Source organism: Notothenia rossii (assembly GCF_949606895.1).
Source record: "Notothenia rossii genome assembly, chromosome: 4".
Classification (NCBI taxonomy): Eukaryota; Metazoa; Chordata; class Actinopteri; order Perciformes; family Nototheniidae; genus Notothenia; species Notothenia rossii.
Genome location: NC_136902.1, coordinates 55265226 through 55279352, shown reverse-complemented (window position 1 = coordinate 55279352; position 14127 = coordinate 55265226).

Here is a 14127-nt window from a genome sequence, read left to right as displayed (position 1 = left end):
TACTAAAGCTGGAAAAGGTGAGGAGAGTTTTCCTTAATCAGAAGAAAAAATGGATCATAAATAGTTGAATTCTATTTTCCAACAATGGTCTATATTTGTAAAAGTAAGTTAACTAAATATAATACATATAGTGGAGAGAAGTACTTCAAGTTTAATTTAATACAGTACTTGAAAATACTTAGTCACACACCACTGGTCAGACACAAACTACATCATCATGGTTACACAAACATATTATGTTATGTATATAAATGCGTATCATTTTGATCCAGTCCAATGAAGATTATAAGTAGCTGCACTGATGGAGCTATAGTTATCCAGCAGATTGTCTTTTGCATTATTTAACGGGGACAAAATAATTGTTTCTGAGAAAGCTACTCATGTGTTTTGTCTTTGACTTCAATAATGAAGCCAAGGAAACATTCTCATGTTTTGTTGGTGCTCAATGTAAAATCCGCTTTGGTGAACATTTGTTTTGTTATGAAGATTTTGATGGTGATATTAAGCTACATCTGCCCATAATAACATATATTTATGTACACATTTGTATTGTTCTTATGGGTGACTTTGCTACTTTTCACTGAATGCAGTTAAACACTAAAAATAATTCGAAAATACAGACCTGTTCCCACCTCAGACCAAACAGGTGTGTGTGTTTGTCCATGTCTTTGAAATGTAAACAGAATCTTTGCACTTTAAGCTTCAATAGAAATCCTTTTGATGGCATTTGGGATAGATTTACTAAACCCAAACATAAAAAATTATAATCCCGGATTAGTGAATATTTTTTGTAAACACTGGAATCCATTTATGACAAATTGCTTAATCCAAATATGCAGTGAGCCAATGACACATATGACATAATTAATAAATACTTCCCACACACATTTTAAATAAAAAGTGCTCAACACATTTTTGAAAAATGTCTGGTGTTCATTGATTTATTTGACTTGTTTTAATCTCACTTTGACACATAGCATATTAATATTCAGGGTGTGTGCTGCAGCACTTATGATAGTCATCTTTAATGAGAAGAACCTGCATTAAAGTTGTCATTACAGCAGGCTAATTGTTCCAGCTTTTACACTTTGTAGTCTGCAAATCGTGCATAGCATTAGCATGAGAAATGACTTCAGACACCCCTGCTGTGGTGACCCCCGACCCTCAGATCATTGTCCCAGCTGCAGGGCATGGAAATGGCAGCTTGTCTGAAGAACGCCCCCATTCTTCCTCCAGCAGCAGATTGGTGCACACCCTCTTGTTTGGTAAAGGGTGGGGGCTGAGTCTCCTCTCAGGTACATGCCCGGGCAACACCCTCTGCCAGCCACACTGCCTGACACGTGGTCCACAGTTAGCTGGTAGTGATGGGATAATGAATGCTAATGCGAATCAACATTGTAACATCAGTGATCCTGTTAGGCTGCCTTTGTTATATCGTTGCTGATTTCCTTTTATCGTGAAAACCCTTGTTTTGTCAAAATGTTCTTAGGTCCAGAAGTGTAATTTTAATGAAGTCAGTAGTTTTTTACTAATGTCTTAACCTGTTTAGCCCTGAGCCTGTTTTTCAGGTCTCCAGGCTCGAAAATGACATTCCCAGAACAAACGACCATATCTTCCCTTCTAAAAGGGTTAAATTAATAACCTTTTTTCTCAAAGTAATGATAAACCTGTGAGTTGGATGTAGAAAAGTCAGAATCAACATAGATGTTTTTTATTTTAAAGAAAATTCAGATTGAACATAGTAAAAAACTGTAAATTATAGTGTCCATCCAAAAATTATATTTTACTTGAAAACTACCCTTGGATGATGGTAAGGTAGACTAAAAGCTTTAGGAATCCAAAGTACAACATATAATAAGTACCCTGTATCAAGATTGATGCAAAACAAGTGACATTTGACCTTTTTAGAGAGGTTTAGCAAAAAGAACTCCACCTCTGAGGTGATTTGGGTGGAAATGGGGGTTTTACCGTTTCTCTGGAACCCGTTGGTCGATTTTGGTGATTGACATCTCTTTCTGACCGTTAGAGCCAATAGAATCGAAGGGTAATCTCCCCACTCACACACATGGTAAAACAAAAAGGTGGGGGCTTTGTGCACAAAGTTTTGCATCAGAGTGAAGCTATCTCTAGCTCTGACATCTGGAAACGGAAAAGCAGGTTTATTGCTTATGGACTATCAGAAATCATTTCAAGGGGACACAGACACATTGGATTGACCTATGGATTAACTTCAGCAGCGTTTTTTTCGTTTTAATGCCATTGAAGACCACTTTTGACCAGACTACGACTGCAATTTGAGGTAAAGTGTCTTGCCCAGGGACACAACAACATGCTGACTGCAGTGGGACTCAAACTTACTATCCTGTGATTCAAAGTTCAGCGCACTAAATTCAGCGCACAATTCCACTGAGCCACAGCCTCCCCTATAAATAAGTAAACGCAAGTTTTGCAAGTGTGTGTTTGTGTTAATACATTTCAGTTCTCTCTTCCACAAGACATCCGCAATATGGACTCACTCTCAACCTTCAAATCCTGCCCTGAAAATCCACCTTTTTAAACTGGCGTATATCATAATTCCTCTAAACTGATTGTTGTTTTTTAAGTCTTTATTTTTTAAGTCTTGAATTACTGTTTGACCTTCTTTGTTGCTTGTTTTTAATTATACTCTGGAAGGTGTCCTTGAGAGCTTAGAAAGGCGCCCATAAATAAAATGCGTTATTATTAGTTGTACATCATTGTAATCATACCAAAGAGAGGTGTGATTACTTATAAAAGAAGTGCTGTCTATAGTGTTTGTCCGTGTGTTAATGCGTGTTCTTTTTACTCACTCTTACGACAGTATGCTTGTAATATTTTGTACATTTTATGAACATTCAAATATTACATTCAGATGTCTGGTGAATAAAATCCTTCATATGGGTCAAATATATAGTTAAAATTGGCCACGAACGTAATAATGGGTTCTTACCAAAGTTAGTGTTTCTTTTAGACATTTTAATGCAGAAAAGTTGCAAATCATGCCTTTAACGTGCTCCCTGTATTACTATTGTGTCAGAGCAAATGTGTACTGAAACCTTTTCTGTGGCTGTGTCTCTATCAACTAGTCAAGATGTTCATATTTGATTGATTACCGTAACCAGATTTTTCTCTTATTCATTAGATGTTTGATTCAGATTGTCTTTATTAAGCCTTATGGGTTCAACAGGAGAACTTGTGTTGGCTGAAGAGTCGTCACACATCAAAACACCTGCTGATGCCACCTGAGGTGATGTCACCTGCAGGTACCATGCCAAACAGCATCATCAGCATTGTTTTCAGTCCTGCAGTGTGGGTGTGTGTGCGTGCGTGCGTGCTTGTATGTAACCCGAGTGCAGAAAGCAACTAGAGAGATGACGGCACTAGATAAGGTGTACCTCTCTCTGACCCTGCCTGTGTGTGTTCGCCAGCCAGCCAGCCAGCCAGCCAGCCACACACACACACACACACCTCGCTCCTCTGCATCAGTGATAAGCATGTAAATGAGGTCTGCCGCCTTGTGTCTGACTCCTGCAGTAGAACCAGGTCGCTCCTCTCTCTGCTCTTCAGTTCCTCCAAAAACTTTTAACAAACAGTCATCTAATATCTCAACATGTCTTGTGAGACTGACCGTTGAGCGGCCCGACCAAGCAAGGAGGCAGAGGCAGAGAATCCAAAAATATAACCCGACGGGGCATTTATTGAAACATTACACAAAATGACACAGCCACAATAAACTGCTCACATGCCCAGCCTGCGGCCACCAGCAGCTCACACACACTGACTCCAGCAAAACAAAAGACAGCACTTAAATACACAGAGGATTCAAACACAGGTGAGGGAAAACATTTAGACACAGGTGAGGGGGGAGGGACAACCCAGGGCCCCAGGTGCGCACAATCACCCGGCCGAAAGCCATCAGTCCATAGTGACGCAGTTCCCTGCGTCACATGTCTCAATTCAATATATTTAGTTAAACCTTTGAACCCAAGTTGTTTTCATTGCTTTACAAATTCAAGCATCCCATGCTGATGATAAACAATTTAGTATTATATATGTACCCAATCTCATCATGCAGAATTTGAATACAAAATCTTGATTAAAAATCCAGACTGTTTTGAGGACATGATGTTAAGTTTCACACGTGTCAAAGAGTGAGGTGATTTGTCTTAAGGTTAACAGTAGCCTATTATTTCATCACTGTCACTGCTTAATGTCATTGTAATACTTTACTTTTTTTGAAGGTTAATCAATCAATCAATCAACGTTTATTTACATAGCCCAATATCACACATTTTACATTTGTCTCAGGGGGCTTTACAGTTTGTACAGAATATGAATATGATACCCTCTGTCCATGGAACCTCACATCGGACAAGGAAAAACTCCAAAAGAAACCCCCCAGTTATGGGGGGAAAGGAAGAAACCTCGGGGAGAGAAACAGAGGAGGATCCCTCTCCCAGTACGGACAGACGTACAATAGATGTCGTGTGTAAATTATATAAGATGATACATTTACAACAAAGCTAGAAAAGATAATGCAAAAGAAGAAGATGGATCCAGGTGGATTTCAACATTCTTCAGTTTAGGAAATCTGTTTAATTCACACATTTTAATTATTTTGTACATATTCTTGTTCCAACTTTAAATTAAAGGTTTAATTGTGTCCTCTCTGGTTCGAGGAACACATATCGGAAACCAACTAATTACAGAAAGGGAAAATGTGTGGTTGTTAGGTTTCAAACAGGGCTTTTTTGTTTTTCTTAGTTCCTTGAAAGTTGACATTTCTGGAGATAAGATGTATCCGCCCACCAGTGGAAATGCCATCACTGGCCTTAAAGTATTAAACACATGACATTATCTCCAACACTTTAACCTTCTCGCCCTCTCTTTCTCTCCAGTACAAACCCCCCACTCGCTAGGTAATACAAATCCATATTGAGTGTGTGTGTCTGATATTTGTCCTGTGGTAACCACAACAGAAGGCCTCAGCATGTGTCCCCAACTGAAAGCCAGGGTTTGGGTTGCTATAATGACATCATTGGTTTCAACCTCACCTACTCCTCCACATATAGATTAAGAAACTAATCCTCCGCTCATCCAGGGGCAGACTTAGAAACATGGGGAGGGGGTAGACTGGGACACCAAATTCACATATAGTATTTTTGTGATTTAGCGCCCCTACGGTTTTGTTTATTCTCCGCTGTCGTAAATATGGAAAGCTTTAATGCGTGCATACGTTGTGATTATTATCAATGTCTCTCCTATACTCATGCTTACAGCTTTGCATTATTTTTATCTTAGCAAAGAAATCTTTGAATCTTCAAAGAATTAACATTTGTTTTTTTAAACAAATGTTAATTCCATGAGGCTGGAGAAAGTGAACCAAAACTAAGCTAAACAATGAGCCTTAACTTCTTTCACCTTTGTCTCCTCTGTTTGGTCTTGTTTACGTTTCCTCTCTAGTAATGTGTAACTTTGTGGTGTTTTAAATAACCTGTTAAAATCTGAATCCCTCCTTCTTTTGTCTTTGTTTATCATCACCCCCTCCCTCTCTTTTTTCACCTGCATCTCACAAATGAGCTCCCAGTGTTGTTGTGATAATGATCTGCTAAACAGGCACCGCAGGAGGTTGGCAGCAGTCCTCTCTCTGCCTGTTAACAGGTGAAGGTAAAGCTACCTGAGGGGCATCCCAGCATCTCACTGTTACCTTATCACATGAACGTGGTAATGTTAGGAGAGTGCTGATGGGACGATAAGATGCTTTGTGTTAGCAACCAGTGAAATAAAGAAGAAGCTTGCTTGTTAGTTACATTCAGAACTACAGCTAACATTTCTCTGATATAAATTAGTTGGACTGACTGAGTAGAAAGTGCTCTGGTATGTGCAAGAGATTCATACGTTCTTTCGCCTGGAAGACAGAAGGTGTCAGACTTCTGTAGAGCAACACCATTACCCCATCCTTCAAACGGAGCTGGGCAGATGGACCTGGTGTGTGTGTGTGTGTGTGTGTGTGTGTGTGTGTGTGTGTGTGTGTGTGTGTGTCTGCTGTTGCAGCCAATCAGATCCCTGCTTTTGCTCTAAGGGCTGCCTGATTGGCTCGTCCTGCTGAGGAGTTTAACTAGTCCCAATACTGCCTGTTGACTCAGTAATGGTGTGTGTGTGTGTGTATTTCTTCTCAGTCTCTGACAGCTCAACAAATCCCTGTTATGATAGCTCAAGTCAACACAGTGTGGAGGAATGTGCATCTGCAGCACATCACGTCTATTCAAACACAGGAAAGCGTGGGTAGTAGTATTACTGATACTGTTTCAATCACATTAGTATGCATACAAAGTGACAGATGGGCCCGCCCCCAATTATGCTAATGAGCTAAGTCCCGCCTCCCTTTGTTCGAGGTGTTTTCACATGTAGGTGTGATAACACACGTGATATCCTTTGATTTGAGGGGTGAGATGTCATCACACGTAGGTGTGAAATGCCCCCTGTAGTAGCGCTTTTGTTGTCTAATCTAATTAGCCTTTGATGTCTGTCCTTTGATGTGAGGGTTGAGGTGTTATAACATGCAGGTGTGATATCGCACCGGCATGTTATAAGCCTATGATGTTAATCTAGGTGTTAATTAAGGCAGTCTCTTTGAAGTTGGGCGTGAGACTGTCTCGCACCCCGTCCCCTCACACCCCTGCTGTCACCCCTTCCTGTCACACCCCCATGTGAGGGGTGATGTGTCATCACACGTAGGTGTGAAATGCCCCCGTGTAGTACAGCCTTTGTTGTCTAATCTAATTAGCCTATGATGTCTGTCCTTTGATGCACCCTGGCAGTAGCGCTTTTGTTCTCTAATCTAATTACCCTCCGTTGTCTAATCCTTTGATGTGAGGGTTGAGGTGTTATAACAGTCCGGTGTGATATCGGACCGGCATGTTATAAGCCTCTGATGTTAATCTAGGTGTTAATTAAGGCAGTCTCTTTGAAGTTGTGCGTGAGACTGTCTCGCACCCCGTCCCCTCACACCCCTGCCTCCCGCCCCTTCCTATCACACCCCCCATGTGAGGGGTGAGGTGTCATCACACGTAGGTGTGAAATGCCCCTGTGTAGTACAGCTTTTGTTGTCTAATCTAATTAGCCTCTAATGTCTGTCCTTTGATGTACCCTGGCAGTAGCGCCTTTGTTCACCAATCTAATTAGCCTCTGATGTCTGTTCTTTGATGTGAGGGTTGAGGTGCATGCCGGTGTGATATTTCGCACCGACATGTTATAAGCCTTGGATGTTAATCTATGTGTTGATTAAGACAGACTCTTTGAAGTTGTGCGTGAGACTGTCTCGCACCCCGTCCCCTCACACCCCCTGCCTCGCCCCCCTTTCTCTCCCCCTTCCTGTCACACCCCCTTCCTTTGGCTATGAGGCCAGAAGATAGTGGGGGTGGAGCTAGGTAAAAAAAAGAAATCCGTGCAGACTAAATAAAAAGCCAGTCATTTCCACTCATCAAGTCACCTTTCAAAAAAGAAAAATGGCCAAGAGATGCATCGATATGGGTTTAATCAGCGAGGCGCCTGTGACAACTTACCGTCATCCGTCGGGAGCGCCAGTCAAGAAATGGATGCAGTATCTTTGCCGGGTTCAGACCCTCCGTCTGAGGCTCTTCATGAAAAATGGAGTCTGGATGTGTGAGACTGTCTCCCCCCGTCCCCCTCACACCCCTTCTTCTCCCCCACTTTCTCTCCCCCCTCCTGTCACCCCCTGATTTTGCTGTTATCCTATGCCAGAAAGATAGGGGGGTGGAGGTCGTTTTAAAAAGAAATACGCTCAAACTAAATAAAAAGCCATTAATTTTCACTCACTATGTCACCTAAAACTTTTATTGTACTCTCTAAATTAGATTTGTTTTTTAATATGATTTGTGTTAACTAAAGATGTTATTTTTTTTTTTAACTTGTATGGCTTGTGAACTAATGTGTAATTACTTTATTAACTATAAGAAAGTCTCTTTTATGGAGAGGGGTAATAATAATTTTTAAAAGATCTTAATGACCCCCTGATCTTGTATTTGTAATGTTTAATTACTTCACACAACTTTAAAAGCCCCTATGAAGTTGTTGTTAACCAAGGATGTTCTTTTTGAAATTGTATGGCTTGTGAACTGGATGTTCTCTTAAGTTGTATGGCTTGTGAACTAATGTTTTAATTATTTTATTAACTACAAGGAAGTCTCTTTGAAAAGGGTAATAATAGTTTAAAGATCTTAATGTCCCCTTGATCATATCTTTTTTATTTGTTTTATTACGTTATTAACTATAAGGAAGATTCTCTCACAAAGGAACTGTAAGACACACGTTTATGTATGCAAAAAGTTAAAACTAGAAAAAATGAAATACTTTGTCTAAATAGATGTGATTTAAGAATGTGACTCTAAAAGGCAAGTTTGTGATTTTAACACTTTTTTACTGACACTAGGCAGATTTAGCTTTTTTTATCTCGTTGTCTTTCTCCTACTTTTTGGATAGAGTTTTATGTATGACAACTTTACGTAAAGTTAAGTACTTTTTCTGAACAGATTTTCTTTAAGACTGTGACTCTTAAAGGCACTTTGGGATTTTAAGACAATCCAGTTTTCTGGAAATAACTCAAATGATTTTGGTTTTTTCTCCTACAAAGATACTTATAGTTACACTTTATTGGTTGCAAAACTTTATAACTTGGTAAAATATTCATTGATTGGTAATGAATTGAGTTTCTTAAAGAATCAAACACTAAATGGAGAGTTTGTGATTTTAACACTGTTTCGATGAAACAATGCAGTTTCGATAATTTGACTTGATTATGTTACGCTCTCCACGAGTTTACAGGATTGAACTCACAATGCTGAACACCAGGACGAGGAGACAGAGTTTATGTGGTAAAAAAGGTTTATTAACCAAAAAAAACCTTCAGGAGACAAAAGGAGGGATTAGATGTCCACTTAATCCAGGGCCAGGGTTTATCACCAGCGGAGGTGCGGAGAAGCACCGAGGTACGCTGGCGAGATGAGCCGAGGATTCTGAGCTGGCGAGAGTTACCCGGTTGGAACACCGGCGAGGAGAGCCGGGGATCCAGAGCCGGCGAGAGTTGACAGGCTTGAACCGGTGTGCGCGGAAGCACGGAGGAACACAGACGAGGGGTTGATGGCTGGACGTGGCAGGCAGAGGAGTAGGCAGACGGATACTGGACAAAGAGAACACAAGGTAAGGATTACAAGAACACAGAGAGTATAGTTTAGCTACAGCTAATTTACCAAGTCGTATTACCAGCATTGTGAAACAACGGACTGGTGAATACTGGATGGAGGAACCGGGTATACAGTATGCAGGTGAAGGTGAGTAGTTGTAATCCGGATGATGAGCAACAGTTGAGGAGATGAATAGGCGGGAAACAGAAGTGGGTCAGCCACGCCCAGCCAGGAAGACAGACAATAACAAACACAAAACAAAGGGGAAAAGAAGGAGGGAGAACTGCAAATCCTCACACATTACTTTTGTAAATATATGTTTTTTAGATGACTTTACTGATTTTTGTTTTGTGTTTTTTTGCAACCAAGATACCTTTAGATACAGTTTGTTGTCTGAAAACTTTACAACAAGTAGAATGTCAATTACTTTGTGACAAATGTATTTTTTTAAAGACTCTAAAAGGCAAGTTTATGATTTTAACACTTTTTTACTGACAATAGACAGATTTTGGCTTTTTTCTCTTGCCAAAATACTTTTAGACACACTTTGAGGTATTCAAAAAGTTAAAACTAGAACAATCAAATACTTTGTCTAAATAGCTGTTATTTAAGAATGTGACTCTTAGTGGCAGATTTTTGATTTAAGTAAGACAATCCAGTTGAACAATGTGGTTTTTGATGACTTTACTGATTTTTTGCTTTTTTTTTCTGCTACCAAGATACTTTTGGATACAGTTTGTTGTCTGAAAACTTTACAACTGGTAGAATGTCAGTCACTGTGTAACACTTATATTTTCTTAAAGACTGTGACTCTAAAAGGTACGTTTTGTGATTTTAACACTTACGTATTTACTTCTTGTATTTTTTCGGAGTAAAGGATGGCAGAAGACACTACCAGAATCCCCAGCTATCGTTTAGGACTACACCCTGTGCTCTGTTTGACAAACCCCGTTTTTTTCCAGCATTCATTCCAATGGCTGGATGTCACGTGATCTTCAAATTTCTCCCTGCAGAAAAAAAAAACATGGCCGAACTTCGTTTTATTCTCGGTGGAAAATGCCTATTTTAAAGTTAGTTTGGCCATTAAAATGCGTTTTGATGTCATTTGATGCGAGAAATATGAGTTGTTATTTCAGATTATGTGTGCAGTGGATGTACATGATCTTTAGTTTGCTAGTTATTACGAAGATTACTTCAGGAAATTCCGTCCATAGAACGTTTTCATTGTTACCAAGGTGGTTGCTAGGGACGCTGCTATCGATATTATTTCTGTTATGTTGTGTAACTGTTTAATGGTGTTATCTTTATTGCTACCCCCTTCCCCGTCAATGTGTTGGTCCACAGCGCAAACGTATTAGTTTAACAAAATCCGCATCTAAAGATACGTTATTTTCCCCTGTGCAATTCCAGTCTCACATCTCACATCACATCGTCATTAACAAATAGACTGAAAATATAAAAAAAAATAATAATAATACTTTATTCCGAGTGTGCTTGCTTTTCTCTTTGAAAGTCATCACATGACGTCATTGTAACACACGGTTCGGCTGTATTAAATATTACATATCTGCCGTAGTTCTCTATTTATAGAGCCCTGATGAGAAGACTTCTAGACAAACATGAGGAACTGCCGCCAACACTGAAAACGTGACGTGGATCATAAATATATCAGCAATTAAACAACATCTTACATTTCTTTTCACACAATACGTCTCTTGCCTTGTCAGGTATTGAACAATCAATAAATAAAGAACACAGAATTATTAAATATAAAACACAGAATGTGTGTGATTATACTAAATGATTTACAAATAAACACCACTGCATATTTACAACTGTTACACATGCTGATGTAACGCAAATGTTTCCAACTTGGGATCAATAAAGTATATCTTATCTTAAGATGATCGATGGCTACTGCCATATTTGCAAAATGTGCCTCTGAACCTTGACAAGTGTATGTTTTAGGCTTATCAATTAATGTAATGTAATGTTATCAATTAACAACAGGAGGGGTCACAAACATAAGACCAGCTGTTAAATAAAGCTCTTCTGACCTTAGCTGGCATGTGGGTATATATATTAATGCTGCCCATTATGGGCATAAGCAATTTTCACCCATTTATTAATTATTTGTTTTAAATTTGAGTGTTTCCTATCCCCTAAACCTCCAGGGATGTACACAGTACGTACGAAAACGTCTTTTAAAACTACAACTCCCAGTAGAGAACATGTTGCGAAACACAATATCGATAGCAGCGTCCCTAGCAACAAGTAACAAGTAGTTAATAATAATAAAATACATTAAGAAAAAGGCATTTTAAATTGTCATTAAAAAGCAACACAATCTACCTGCATTGCATTACTCTAAACGTGTAATAACGTGCTTTAACCAGTAGGTGGTTTGGGTTAAAAAGCTGTCAAGTTTACAGTGTTAACAAAATAAAATATACTGCTGTTTCTGGTTTAGTTTACGACAGATATATTTAGTTATTGTTTTGATATTTGTAACACAAAAGCGATAGAAAAAACCCACAGCAACACAGAAAAGATGGTCTTAACATGACCCAGCAGTCTAGTAGTTAATAAAAAACAATAATATCAAAACAAAATATTACTACTAACTTTATTGTGAAATTCAAACTGAACGGTAAAATAATAGTTTCCTGTATATTCTGAGCCCGATCTCTGTAGATAAATAAAAATAAAGAACTACGACAGATGTGTAATATATTTAATGCAGTCGAACCATTTATTACAATGCATTCATGTGATGACTTTCAAAGAGTAAAGCAAGCACTGCTGAATAAAGTATGATTTTATCTTTTACGAGACGTTTTTTTTCTCATATGGAATGCAGTTGGAGGTCAACCAATCACAGAGCTTGAGAACTAATCACGGGGTTTGTCAAACAGAGCACATGGTGTAGTCCTAAACGACTGCTGGGGATTCTGGGTAGTGTAGTGTCTTCTGCCATCCTTTACTCCGAAAAAATATTTGTTTCTCCGAATCGAAGGGGAAAAATACAAAAGCATTGCACACAATTTAAACCAATCAATGTTGTGTAATTAACAAGGATAATCTGATGTTTTTTAGTCGATGAGTAGTGCAGATATCACTGTAAAATCAATCGACAGTGTGACGACCCCTGCTTCACTGCCTATGCTGGTGTGGGTGTGCCTTTGTGTGTGGGTGTGTGTGCTTCTCTCTCCCTGATTGTATCCAGGTGCAGCCTCTCTCCAGGTGCTCCCAATCTGATCAGCGCCTCCATAAAGGATCTAAGTAGGCTGCAGTGGCTCTCTCTCTGCCCGGGGAACGTAGGAGGAAGAGCAGCCCGGAACAGCTATCCTCCTGCATAGAGCTTGTTAACCCTGTTTGGTGGTCGGTTGTTTTGGGGAGTGTGAATAAACTCCTCTTTTTTCCGTACTCACGTCGTCGTCTCATCGCTGCGTTTGTTATGGCTGAGAGCCAAGCCGTGACAACAGTAAGGGGAATACTTACTTCCGGGTGTACAATTCTCCGTTATCCAATGGGAATGGACGCTCACATTGCCTTTTAAGAGCAGCCGACACAAACGAATGCTGTGCTTCCATGAGCGTCAAATTCCGCCGCAGATGGGAATACATTGCAATCAGTTGAAAGCTATTTGCGTCCCTTTTATGAAGCAGAAGGAGCCTAGGAGCGTCACAACTGCACGCCACGGGACCCTGACCAAACGTCACTCCTGGACAATTATGGAGTGAGAGTGTGTTGGGTTATTCCCCTCCAGGATTTTTACCAGCTCCTCCTGTTTAGATTCTTCTTCCTCCTTTCTGGCCTTTTGGGCCGCGAGCTCTGCCTGTCGCCGTTTCCGTCTCTCCAGCTCCTCCAGCAGCTGACATTCTCTCTCTTGACGGATCTTCTCCTCTGCCAGTTTCTTCTCCTCCTCCAGCCGTATCAGACGAGCATCCTCCACTAAGCGCATATCCTCTTTCTGCTCACGCATCAATTTCCGGTTCTCCGCCAGGATCTTTGATGCCTCAGCAGCAGAGTTAGTGCCCGTTGAGCCTCTTCCCGTGCAAACTGCTGCTCACCGGCTGCCTGAAGCTGCAGGAGTGATCTCATATTCTCCCTCAGTTCCTCCATCATTCTCACCTCCTCACTTGGTCAATCACACTTCTGACAGCAATTGTGAAACTGACAATTGAGCGTTTATTATTTATAATTGTTATGATGGATTATCAGTAATAATTTTAAAGTTACACAGAGACATTGGATTAACTGTTTTTATGATAAAATGACGTAGAAAAGATCGCTTTTGCCAGTTATGTGCTAAATTAGCCGTTAGCCCCGTTAGCCCGTTTTGCTAAGTGTTGATTTAGACTCTTGGTGTTGGACTTCTGTTCCGTGTAGGTAAAATGGTTAATATTGTCTGTTACCTGAGTTTTTCCCGTTAAGTGGGTATGCATCATTAATAGATTGTTAAATGTTAAGAAGCCCTGAGACGCTGTTTCTAGCAAGATGTTGCATCTGCCCCTGCTATGGTTTGTCCCCGGGAGTCTCACAATAATAAGAGCGCTGTTAGGAGAGATGACGAGTGGCATTCACAGTGGCCAATCAGAGTGGTACTCAAACCGGATACGTCACACGGGATAAGGGTTCCCAACCAACCAGAATTGTTTAAACTAAGGAAGTAGCATAATTCATATACCGGTAGCAGCACCGTTTTTCCAGCGGCTTAACGGTATACCAATACCGTCCAATCAGGTACCGGTACTGACTTAGTACCGGTTCTCAATACATCCCTTGTCGTCACCATCCACTCTTGTATCTATGTCAGGATATAATGTGTTTAGGAAGCACAGACTGAATGCAAAAGGAGGGGGTGTGTTGCTTTATGTGAGTGTGAAGCTGACAATTGAGCGGC